This window comes from Cervus canadensis, chromosome 24 (assembly GCF_019320065.1).
Source record: "Cervus canadensis isolate Bull #8, Minnesota chromosome 24, ASM1932006v1, whole genome shotgun sequence".
NCBI lineage: Eukaryota > Metazoa > Chordata > Mammalia > Artiodactyla > Cervidae > Cervus > Cervus canadensis.
In genome coordinates this window covers 46,490,942-46,502,233 of record NC_057409.1, presented here as the reverse complement: position 1 = coordinate 46,502,233, position 11,292 = coordinate 46,490,942, and the positions used below count along the sequence as shown (strand labels likewise).

At 37.3% G+C, this 11,292-nt stretch overlaps 1 long non-coding RNA gene across 1 annotated transcript; it reads right to left on the bottom strand.

The window, feature by feature from the left end:
- Positions 1-437: 437 nt before the first annotated feature.
- Positions 438-8,186, bottom strand: LOC122426542. Its single transcript, XR_006265188.1, has 3 exons — positions 8,093-8,186; positions 7,195-7,311; positions 438-452 (listed from the first exon to the last, which is right to left on the bottom strand). It is a non-coding gene; the product is annotated as an uncharacterized LOC122426542 (long non-coding RNA).
- Positions 8,187-11,292: the final 3,106 nt, after the last annotated feature.

Sequence of the window (11,292 nt, the reverse complement as noted above, 5' to 3'; positions counted from 1 at the left end):
TAGAACTTGAAGCATCTTCCTTATCTCGCTAAAGAGTTTGGGCTTCATCCTGACTGGAAAAGGAAACCATTAAGAATTTTAAGAGAACTGTAAGGTCGGGGTTTTATATTGGGTTCCTTTGAAAGTGGAACCTGAGCCAAGGACTTGAGCATACATAGTTTATTTGGGAGGTGATCCCAGGAAGTAGGAGGAAGGAGCAGAAAGAACTGGGTAGAGATGGAGGAAAAAGCCAATAAGAAGTATCTACATGGCTACCGAAGACACAAGGGTTTGAGTCCACAGGCATTTCTGAGGAGGCTACAAAATGCATTCCACCCTTGGTTGGGAAGGACAGAAGCTGAGACACTGATCAGATGACTCCTATCTCTCCTTGGCTGAGGGTTGTATGGGATTGGATGTTGGTAACTCACCTAGATCTTCACAGTCCAAGTAGGTTCCAGGGCTTTCCTGACCTGGAAGGCAGAAAGCAAAGATGGCACATTTATATGAGGTGGGACTCTGTGCACAAATATGAGATTATATCTAAAATCAAAGCCCTAGCCCAGGGGATGAAATGATAGGCAACAGGAGTATCTTCTGGGACTTCCCTGGTAGTCCAAAGACTAAGACTTTACCTTCTCAATGCAGGGGGCCTGGGTTCAGCCTCTGGTTAGGGAACTAGAACCCACATGCAGCATCTAAGAGTTTTCATGCCACAAATAAAGATCTTGCATGCCACGATGAAGATCCTGCATGCTGCAAATAAGACCTGGCACAGCCAAATAAATAAATCAATAAAAATAAATATTCAGAAAAAAGAGTATCTTCAACGATCAGAAATTCATTTGTAATTTACATTATAAATATAATTTGCTAAATTATATATTATAAATATATTATAATTTGCTATTATAATCATAGCAATTAAAAGGGAATTATTCACAAGAAACCCAAGAAGAAAATATTCACTAATGCATGAATGTTATGACGTCGTATTTAGAATTAAAGTCTTTTACACAGACAGTTCTTATCTGCTAGGAATCTGCAATCTAAAAACCATGATATATTCATGCTTTCTAAAAAGATGAAACCAGCCAAAAGATGTACAAATGGAATGTAAACATTAAAAAAAGCAAGGATAAACTTGCTTTTTAAAAATAGAAGAATAATATGTTTCTTAGTGTGGTTTGTTTGTAGTTTTCAAAATTGTAAATGAATATTCATTGGTACATAAATTGCCTTTAACTGAACTTGATAAATGGATGAAAGAAAAATGAGATGAAGGGCAAGGAGGTAATATGTATTAAGTGTCCACTATGAGATTTTTAAATCTGTATTAATTATGTGTACTTCATAACCACCCTGGAAAGTAGTTACTATTGTCTCCCCACAAATAAAAGGAAATTTAGGATCAGGTGTGTAGAGGGCTTGTTCAGAGTCACACAGGTCATCAGTGGTAAAGTCTAGACTCAAGTCCATCATCTCCCTGATTCTCTTTTCCACTTTGTTTAGCTGTCTTAAAAGTTACTTGATTTGTAGGGTAAAATATTGAAATACTTACATTTACAAAAAAGGAAAACTATGGCTATATCATGCACAGATACTAGAACATATATTGCACTTTTACATGTTTGTGAAATATGTGCTTTGATATTTTTATAAACACAATACTGACTACAATAGAAAGTAATCTCTGAAAATGTTCAAATGTGAAGAAGTTTCTTTTGCTCATGGGCAAAAGTTTAGCAATAATAGAAGTGTATCAGGGTGCTTAGTATAGAGAGAGAAAAAAATGTTTTCTGTGGTCATGTTTTCCAACTTTATATATTTGCTTATCATTTTAATATAAACAGGGTGTATTTATATAGCCTAAAGGAATAGGAACCAGATTCCTTGTTTTCAAGATGCCAAGAAAATATAACTTCGAGGATGATAAGCAATAACAGAAAAGAGTGAATCAAAAATACAAGCTTCTATCTGATTCCTGACCAAGATTTTAATTTTAATGCACAAATATGCCATGAAAACAGATATATACAGAAGTACCACCCACCCAAACCTGACGCAGGGAAGGGTCTGCCAGCATTCCCATTATAATCTTTGAAGGGAATTCCGATATTTTAATACACATGAAATTGGCACCTAGGCTCTCAGCAAAATGTATTTTTATTAAATACAACAAAAAAAAAGTTTTAAAAAAGAGTCCTAAAAGTGTCTGCTGTCTTTGATTAGAAGGCGTGCAATGTACAAATTCCAGTGAACCATTATTAGATCTTATGATGTCAGTGGAATGCCTGTATTGGTCTTGGTCACTCTGACCTGGATCCAGAGGGTAATTCCAAGGGTGAGACTTTATTTACAGGGCTAGGGAGAAAGGTGCAGTATCCAAATTCTTCAGGCTATTCCAAAAACCACATATGTAAGAAATAACCACTAAATCTTAATTTAAATCACTCTGCTTTTCATTGTAGAAAGTGAAAAGTTGTCATCGACGAGAGGGAAGATTGAATAATAGTAGTAGCCCAGCCTCTGGAGCCAGACTGCCTGGGTTTGAATCCCAGGTCCATTTAATTCTTAGCTATGTGACCATGGGCGAGTTGCTCAGGCTCATAATGCCTCCATTTTCCACCCTATAAAATGAGACTAGTAATAGTGCCTATCATAGTTTTGAGGTCTAAATGAATTCATACAAATAAGTGCTTCGAACAAACAGCAGAGACTCATTGAATGTTGGAAACTAAGCAAAAATCCATTATGATTATATACATTCTGGATAAGTAAATCTACTCTCAAACCATGCAGGAAAGAGTAAGTATAAAATTCATGCATGTGTATGTGTGTATGTGAAAGTGTTTGTTTTTCTTTCTTAAACACAGATGCTGTGAAAATTGTCATAGCCATAAATTAAAATCTTTTATAAAGATAATAAAAAACAATGTATGTATTTTTTAGAGTTTCAGTGGCTCAGCAGCGAAGAATCTGCCCACAATGCAGGAGATGCAGGAGACTCATGTTCCATCCCTGAGTCAGAAACATACCCTGGAGAAGAAAATGGCAACCCACTCCAGTATTCTTGCCCTAAAATTCCCATGGACAGAGGAGCCTGGCAGGCTACAGTCCATGGGGTCGTGAAGAGTTGGACACTACTGAGTGACTAGGCATGTATTCACATACATAATATTAGTGAGAAAACACTACTATATGCCAAAATGTACACAGCTTCTCAGGGTGGAGGTTAGGTCAAATGGACCGCCAAATTTATGTGAAGGATTAGGACAGTTTTAACCATTAGACACGATCCATGTCTTGAATAGTGTTGTCCAGTAGAAATATAATGCAAGCCACAAGTATTTGTGTCAAGTTTCCTAGTAGGCATATGTTAAAAGTTTCTAAAAATTGATGAAATTAATCTTAATTTTAATAATACACATTATGACAATATATCAGAAATATTATCAGGTAATAATAACATTATAACAGATAAGTATACAATTACTAATGAGAAATTTTACATATTTTTTGTTCTAAGTAAGTGAAATTCAGCGCATATTTATATTTACTGCATGGTTAATTCACACTAGCCATATTTCAAGTGCTCAACAACCATTGGTGGCTAGCAGCTATGTATTGGAAAGTAGAGGTCTAGATCTACGAACTTTTCAAGGATCTAAAACCTTGAAACTAATATTAGAATATTAAAATATTAAACATTTAGCAAGATTAATATAACAGAAAATATTAAAATAGCAGAAAAATATATAACAAACATTAAATAACAAAATTTTTTTAAAGCTTTCTTAAGCATTTAAAAATATAAAATCTACTAAAGTTGCTAATTTTGGTTTAAGGTTCATTAAAATATCATTTCATTTGAAATAAACCTGTAGGCTCATGTCCTGTGTTTATGTCACTAGAATCCTGAACATGCCTGATGCTTTTGGAGACATCATAGCCTACTATAAATTGTTACTCATAGTCTCAACAATCTCAAAAGCAAAAGTATCTTTCAAAAGTCTGCTAAGTGTTTATTTATCGTGGAATGAGAATCACTTTAATATATTTGATGGGACATAGAATGGGGACTCCAAAATGTCTTTATGTCTTCAAAATGGCCCAAATATAATAATGTAGTCTTATTGCTGGCGAACATGGCTACAATGACTATAGGCCAAGAATCTCAGGATAAGGCAAAACATGTGTCCCTTCTCTCAGCTCTGTAATTCAGATGCTTGGTATCCTCTTAAATCCTAGTATATTCCTCTAATAAAATTGTAATATGATTGCAAAGCTCAGATATAGTCTGTTCCTCCAACTGTACTCCCAGTTTGACTTATTTTCTTTTCTCCAATTCAGTTTCCAGGCGGAAAGGCATAGAAGAGCCATCTCTGGAAGTCGACTGAACTAAGATCCAATCCCAGCTCCATCATTTAGGCTAAACTTTGGAAATGTGTTTTTTAAAAAATATTTATAAACAAATATTTGGCTGTACCATGTCTCAGTTGCAGCACACAGGACCTTTGATTTTCATTGTAGCATTGCAGGATCTTTAGTGGTGAAATGAGATCTCTCAGCTGCAGCACGTGGGATCTAGTTCCCTGACCAGGGGTTGAAGCCAGGCCCCCCGCATTGGGACCGCGGAGTCTTAGCCATTGGACCACTTTGGGAAGTCTGAGACTTGGAAATTTATATTCTTCTCTGAGCCTCATGGTTTTCATTTGCAAAGGAGATAATCATATCTCTCTCACAGTTGTTATGATGCCTAAATGAGAGCCTGCAGTAAATCACCTGAAATTTGCCTGATTCTTCAGCAGTGGACACTCTGTATTATTTCTCTCAAAAACCCTGTATTCAGCTTTTACTAACAAAATGTTAGTAAATGTTATTGGGCATCTCCTGTTGTAGATGTTATCTAAGGCTTATATTTTCATGACAATTCTGTGAGTTAGGAGTCATTCATCCTACTTATTGGTGAGTATGATGAAGCTCATGAGGGTCAAGTGACCTGTACAAGATCACCAAATACCATTGAGTTGAGCAAGATACATCATAAAAGTTTTATAATGGTCTCGTCTAACAGATTGAGAAACATCCTCAGTTGAAGAAGCACATGCTCAGAAACACAATTAGCTTTCATTTATTCAGTGACTGAATATTCCACTTGTGTTATTTTCTTAAAATTTATGCCACAAGCTCACAGTGGATTTAATTCCTTTGCAGATGAAAAGTGGCTATTAATATATACATTCACTCAGACATTGGTGTAGATGAAAATCCACAGACATCTAATGTAAAGCTAGAATCTATTGTCTACTAATTATTATTTTCACAGGAAGGAAGGATAAGAGTGTTTACCTCTGAGGCTGCCTGACCACCACAATACCCCCTCTACAAAGGGAACTATGTTCAATATCCCACTATAAACCATAGAATATGAAAAAGAATGGATATATATGTATACCTGAATCACTTTCCTAACTAACACAGCATTGTAAATCAGCTATATTTTAATAAAATACATTTTTTAAAAAGGCTTAGTCCCTAAGTCAATGTCTGACTCTTGCGATCCCATGGACTGTAGCCCACCAGGCTCCTCTATCCATAGGATTTTCCAGGGAAGAATACTGGAGTGGGTTGCCATTTCCTTCTCCAGGGGATCTTCCTGACCCAGGGATTGATCCTGGGTCTCCTCCACTGCAGGCAGACTCTTTGCTGACTGAGCTAGCACGGAATTCCACACCCCACCAAAAGACGAATACCCCTCTAATTCTGGTAAGGGCTGGAGACAGGGGAAATAGTGGAGTCACAAGTCAGCAAATGGCAAAAGGCAACTTGTCAGGGGTGAGTGGGCGGGGCGTGGGGGAGGGTGAGAACGTACATGCCAAGGTATTCACAGTGCTCCATTGGGAAAACATAACCTTCTCTTTCTTTTGGTAAGACTTCAGCATTTCCTCTAACTGACGTTTTTCACAGCCTAAGGCTCTTGTCTGTTGTGGAAGCCAGGGTGAGGGGGACTGAGTGAGGGGGATGTGGATGGTGAGTGGGCATGGCCCACAGGTCCTGTGGGTACTTGTCCTGCATCTCCACGCAGTTTTAGATTTTTCTTTGGCCTTCTCCCTGACCTGTAAGGATGTCACAGCGTTTTCTCTTTCTCCTCTAGGCTTTCTCTAGAAATTTTCTTTCTGCATAGCATTGTAGAGTTGTGGCTTTTCATAAATTCTGTGTTTTTCAACCATAATTCACATTCTCTTTTTGATGTTCATCTTGGAGCAGCTTTGAATCGTGGGAGCCTCTGTAAGGCTGGCATGTGTGACCTTCTGACACTGCCCCATGACGCTTAAAAAGGTTGTGTTTTCTTGCACTAGCTGTTCTAGGCTCACTATGTCCCTACTCCAGTTTTGATATTTCCGGTTGCTTCAGATTAAGCCCAGGTTTCAGAAGGAAAAAAAACCAAAACATAGATAATAATAATCTAATAATTTAGGTATTAAGATGAGTCATGGTAAAACACCACTTCTGATCATATTACTGGACCAAGCACAGGAAATACAAGCATATTGATATTTATTATTCTGCTCTGATGATAAAGTGTTTCCGTATTTTTTTATTCTAAAATTGTATAGCCATTTTCTTTTTATGAAAATCCTACTTTTTTGAGAAAAGTACTTATTTGATAATTCTAGATTTTTTCCCCCAAAATATCCATGCCAATATAATGCAAACAGTAACACTCCTGAACAAAGTTCAGGGTTTTCTATGTGTAGTACATTCTGGGCTTAAAATGCACCCCACTAGACAGTTGTACACCAAAGTGGGGGAGGGCAGTGGGAGCCATGTGTCTCATGGAGGAACATCTTATTCACGTGTTAGAACTGCTGGTGCACTTATAAAAGCAGGCTGACTTTGTCACTCTTAGAATTGCTTCTAAATGTTTTTCAGGCAATGTACCTTTCTTGCCTGAACCCAGGTTATCTGCCTTCCAAAACTGCACCCTTCCCTCCCAATATTCACTGCTACCAGATACAAACAAATTTCTGTATCCTTGTGTTGTTCTAAATTCTCATTCAGTTTTGCTATGTAAGGGCTTCCCTGGATAGTTCTTACAATAGTTTCAGTTCATTTTCAGTTTAAAGATGTTGGCATTTGCACAGCTGACAGTCTGGAGTTCTTAGAAGGTGATTTCTAAACTACTCATCTTTTCTTGGGGTTAGAGCTCACCTCACAGAAGAGGGTGAAGTCCACACTCCCATCCCACCTTGAGAAGATAGGAAAACTTGAGCAACTCAGTATCCAAAATTTTGTACATGAGTTTCATTTTACCACCATCTGGTTCATCTACAATGAGATAATGTATATTTATAAGTGCAAGATTTATATATTTCAGTTCTGGCTGGCACACAGAAAAAGAAAATCTGCTTCCTACTATTTAATTTCTAGTGATATTAGAACTATCATATTTTCATATATTCAAATACATAGCAACTTTTCTAAATCCGGTTCTGATATTAAAGCTCTTAAATTTATCTTGCTACCTTCTTGAAACCACAAACTCTTCTTTATACTACACAAGATTTCTTATCAATACTGTATGCATGCTATAAATTGTGATAGCAAAGTTTGTGGAATAAAGATCCAAATTATTTCATAGTCAGAGTTAGATTAGCAAAGAATTAAGTGTAAATATAGGCTCTTGAGGTTTTATCCAAAATCCTCTTTGACTCTTATCATTAGAGGATATAATTTTAATTTAAATAACATACACATAATATGTAAAATTATATAAATATCCCTGTGTGTATATATATGAATTTTTATTTTAATTAAAAATAGCCCTAGCAAAGCACTCAAATTTTCCATGGACTTACTATAATGCTTCTTAAATTCATACTTCTAAAATCTAATTTACAAAAGAAAACCTAGACTCTATCCAGAAAAAAGGTAAATAAAGAAATATTAAGAACATCACTAAAATTTTGCATATATTTTGTAATTAGTGCTTTCTTCTAGAACTAATTCATAAAAAGTCAGTTTTTCTATTTGCAACATATATTTCATTGTATGATATATTTCAATTCTATGTTTTATAAAACATTAATGTAAAATTTAAGGTATTTACCTTTGAAGTAGAAATTCGATTCTTTCATGGAATCAAAATATGCCATGCTCAACACCACTACCTTTTCTTTTTGTAGTAATTGTATTCAATTCTTCGGGGGGGGGGGGGAAACACAGAACAAAATCACTTAAATTTAGGACAAAGCATTAATTTTTGCAGTTTTACTGTATAATATATTTTTATCAACTTGTGATATTTAAAAGGCACAGATGATTCAGTAATCAAGAAAGGCGAGATGGCTGATTTGACTTCTCACTGTCTAGAATCGTGGCTCTGGCTAATGATACAAATTTAAAGCTGACACTTTTTCCCTATATTTGCCTTATTCTCCTATTTATTTCTTAGCCTGGGACTGTTCATTTCATTCCAAAGTTAAATTTCTTTTTTTGACTTTAAATCTAGTGGAATCAGGTGAAAGAACAATTGATTTAATATAGTTTTTAACCTTATACATATATATTCACAATGTCATACTGTTTTGCTGGCTAGAAACACATTAATATTGATATCAAAATAATCAAACATAGGTTCTTTATGTTTCATAATGTTGCCGTTTGAAGCTCAATGATTTCAACTGAATATTTTCTAATGGTCTTGCTTTAAAGACCCTTAATCTGAAGATGTTGTTTTAAATTCAATGTATCAAATTCAGAACTCCTTGCTCTCTTCTGATAGAATTGTTTCCCATAAGGTGTATTTGAATTCCTGTATATGTTCAAGCTTTCTTTTGGAATAGGATCCTTTTCAATGCCAGCCATTATTTTTTTCCCCACCTCTTTTGTTATCTAGGCTTATTCTGAGGAAAGAGTTACTCTAATCTGATTCATTTCTAATTAGGCGAAATTTAAGGTTTAGCTGAAGGAGTGACAAATTTAATAAAAATAGATTTCTTCTGGGGAGGTATCGTGAATTTCCTAAGTCTATTATTTGTAGGATATGCCCTCTCAAGGATCAAAGATGTTAAGGATAAGATTCTCTCTGAGAAGTTTTCTGCTTTTATGCGGACTTTCCACAGGCATAAAAAAAAAACAAAAAAACAAAAAAACCTCTCCTTGATTTTCCTTTCTTCTCTTCCTGGCTTTAACTCGCCTTTTTGTCATTTCCTTCTTTGTTTGTTTCTTTCTCTCCCATTCCCTTCTCTTCCTTTTCCTTCCCCTTCTTTTCTCCACCTCCTTTCCTCTCCTTCCTTCTGTCCTTCTTTCTCTTCTTTGTGTCTCTAATCCTTTTGTGTATGTGTATTAGTCACTCAGTCGTATCTGACTCTTTGTGACCCCATGGACTGTAACCCGCTGGGCTCCTCTGTCCATGGGGTTTTTCAGGCAAGAATACTAGAGTGGGTTGTCAGCTCCTTCTCCAGGGGATCTTCCAGACCCAGGGATTGAACCCGGGTCTCCCACATTGCAGGCAGATTCTTTAGTGTCTGAGCTACCAGGGAAAATCGTAAGGCATCTTTTTTAACCTCTGTTTATCTCTGATGGGAGAAGGTAAGAGTATGTCCTTTGTAAGTCTCAGCTTCCAAAAGACACAAACAACTTCAGAATTGAGATTTTCTGACTCTTTTCTTGGATATTTAATAACACGAAGAGCCATGAGAGCCAACTATGGGCATCCTTGGTGTTATAGTTTCAAATTTTAAAGTTCTGGCACCACGATGGTCCAATATGATTTAAGCATATACTGAGTTTCTCTTCTGATCCCTGAACTTAGGAGAGGCCATAAATGTTGATCCAAGCTAGGGATGAAAATAGGATATGCAATGTTTTATGGGATCATAAGAGAAAAATTAAATTGTAGGTCTGGGTGGTATAAAAGGTAGACAGGAAGGCTCAGTTTGTTTCCCTGTCTAAAATGGTCATGTGTTTCTGAACTGAAATTAGTTCAGCACAAAGCCTATCCATAGCTGAAAGGATATAAGCTAAATTTTACCCTTATATCATTCCACGGCTAAAAGGATATAAGCGGGAACAGTAAGATAGCAATGGATCTTACTTATGTATTTTACACAGGATGATTTGTCTATTACTGGGGAGAAGGGCTCACACACACACAGTGACCTCTATGCAAAGAACAAAATTGAAAAGATAAGCTAAAGTAAACTCAGAACATCACTGGACTCAAACCCCTGTGATACTCTGGACTGCACATGTCCAGATAGTTTAAGATAAAGTGAATTTAGTTCATGAGGCCTTTCCCCTTGTGCATGCTAAGTGCACACTTCAGTGCATATTTGTGCTCACTTCAGTTGTGTCTGAATCTTTGCAACCCCATGGATTGTAGGCTCCCAGTCACCTCTGTCCATGGGGATTCTCCAGGCAAGAATAATTGGAGTGGGTTGCCATGCCCTCCTCCAGGGGATCTTTCTGATCCAGGGATCGAACTTGCATCTCTTACATCTCCTGCACTGGCAGGCAGGTTCTTTACCACTAACACCACCTGGGAAGCATAAAACATATCCAATGAATGGCAAAGGCTTTGGATGAGGCCAGATGGCAGAAAAGTCACAAAGAAGGCTTTGAAAGGAAATCCATAATAAGAGCAGAAAGTGGGAGAATTTTCTCTAGTGATTTACACCCCAAACCAAAGCCAAGGACTTTGTCATTCTGTCTCACTGGGGAGAAGGACTGCTTGTACCTTAGAGAACAGGAACTCCAAATGGGAGCAAACGGTAAATAGTAAATGGGGGCCTAGGCAGATTTTCTGTACAGTCTTTGACCCAACATCACTCATGCAAGGAATATCTTCCCTTGTACTTTTACAATCCACCCAAATGTGGCAAATGCAGGGACTCAGATCAAGGACAAGTGTAGAAAGAATTGGAGTCAGCAGTCTGCTTACATCTTTAGCAAGCAGGGAACACAATTCCTGTCTTTACAAAAAGTGACTCTGGCAGCTGCTTTCTAAAAGGTCCACAGAGATTTGGCTTGAGCAGCCACAACTCCAGCTCTACGGCTGCCTACCTCCAGCCACCTGGCCTGGAAGAGGCCAGGCTTCAGTCAGGGGAGAACTACAGATAAACATGCGCCAGCTGGGACCTGGGGTCTGGGAGCCCAGTGTTTCAGAGCCTGGTGTCAACTAGGACTGCCGATGGCAGCAGGTGAACAGAAGGAACGCATATAAGTAAACTCACAGGACCCCATCTTATACTAAGTGGAAACCAAGGGAAATGGCCAGACTCTATTCATTTACCTGGAAGAGTCTCT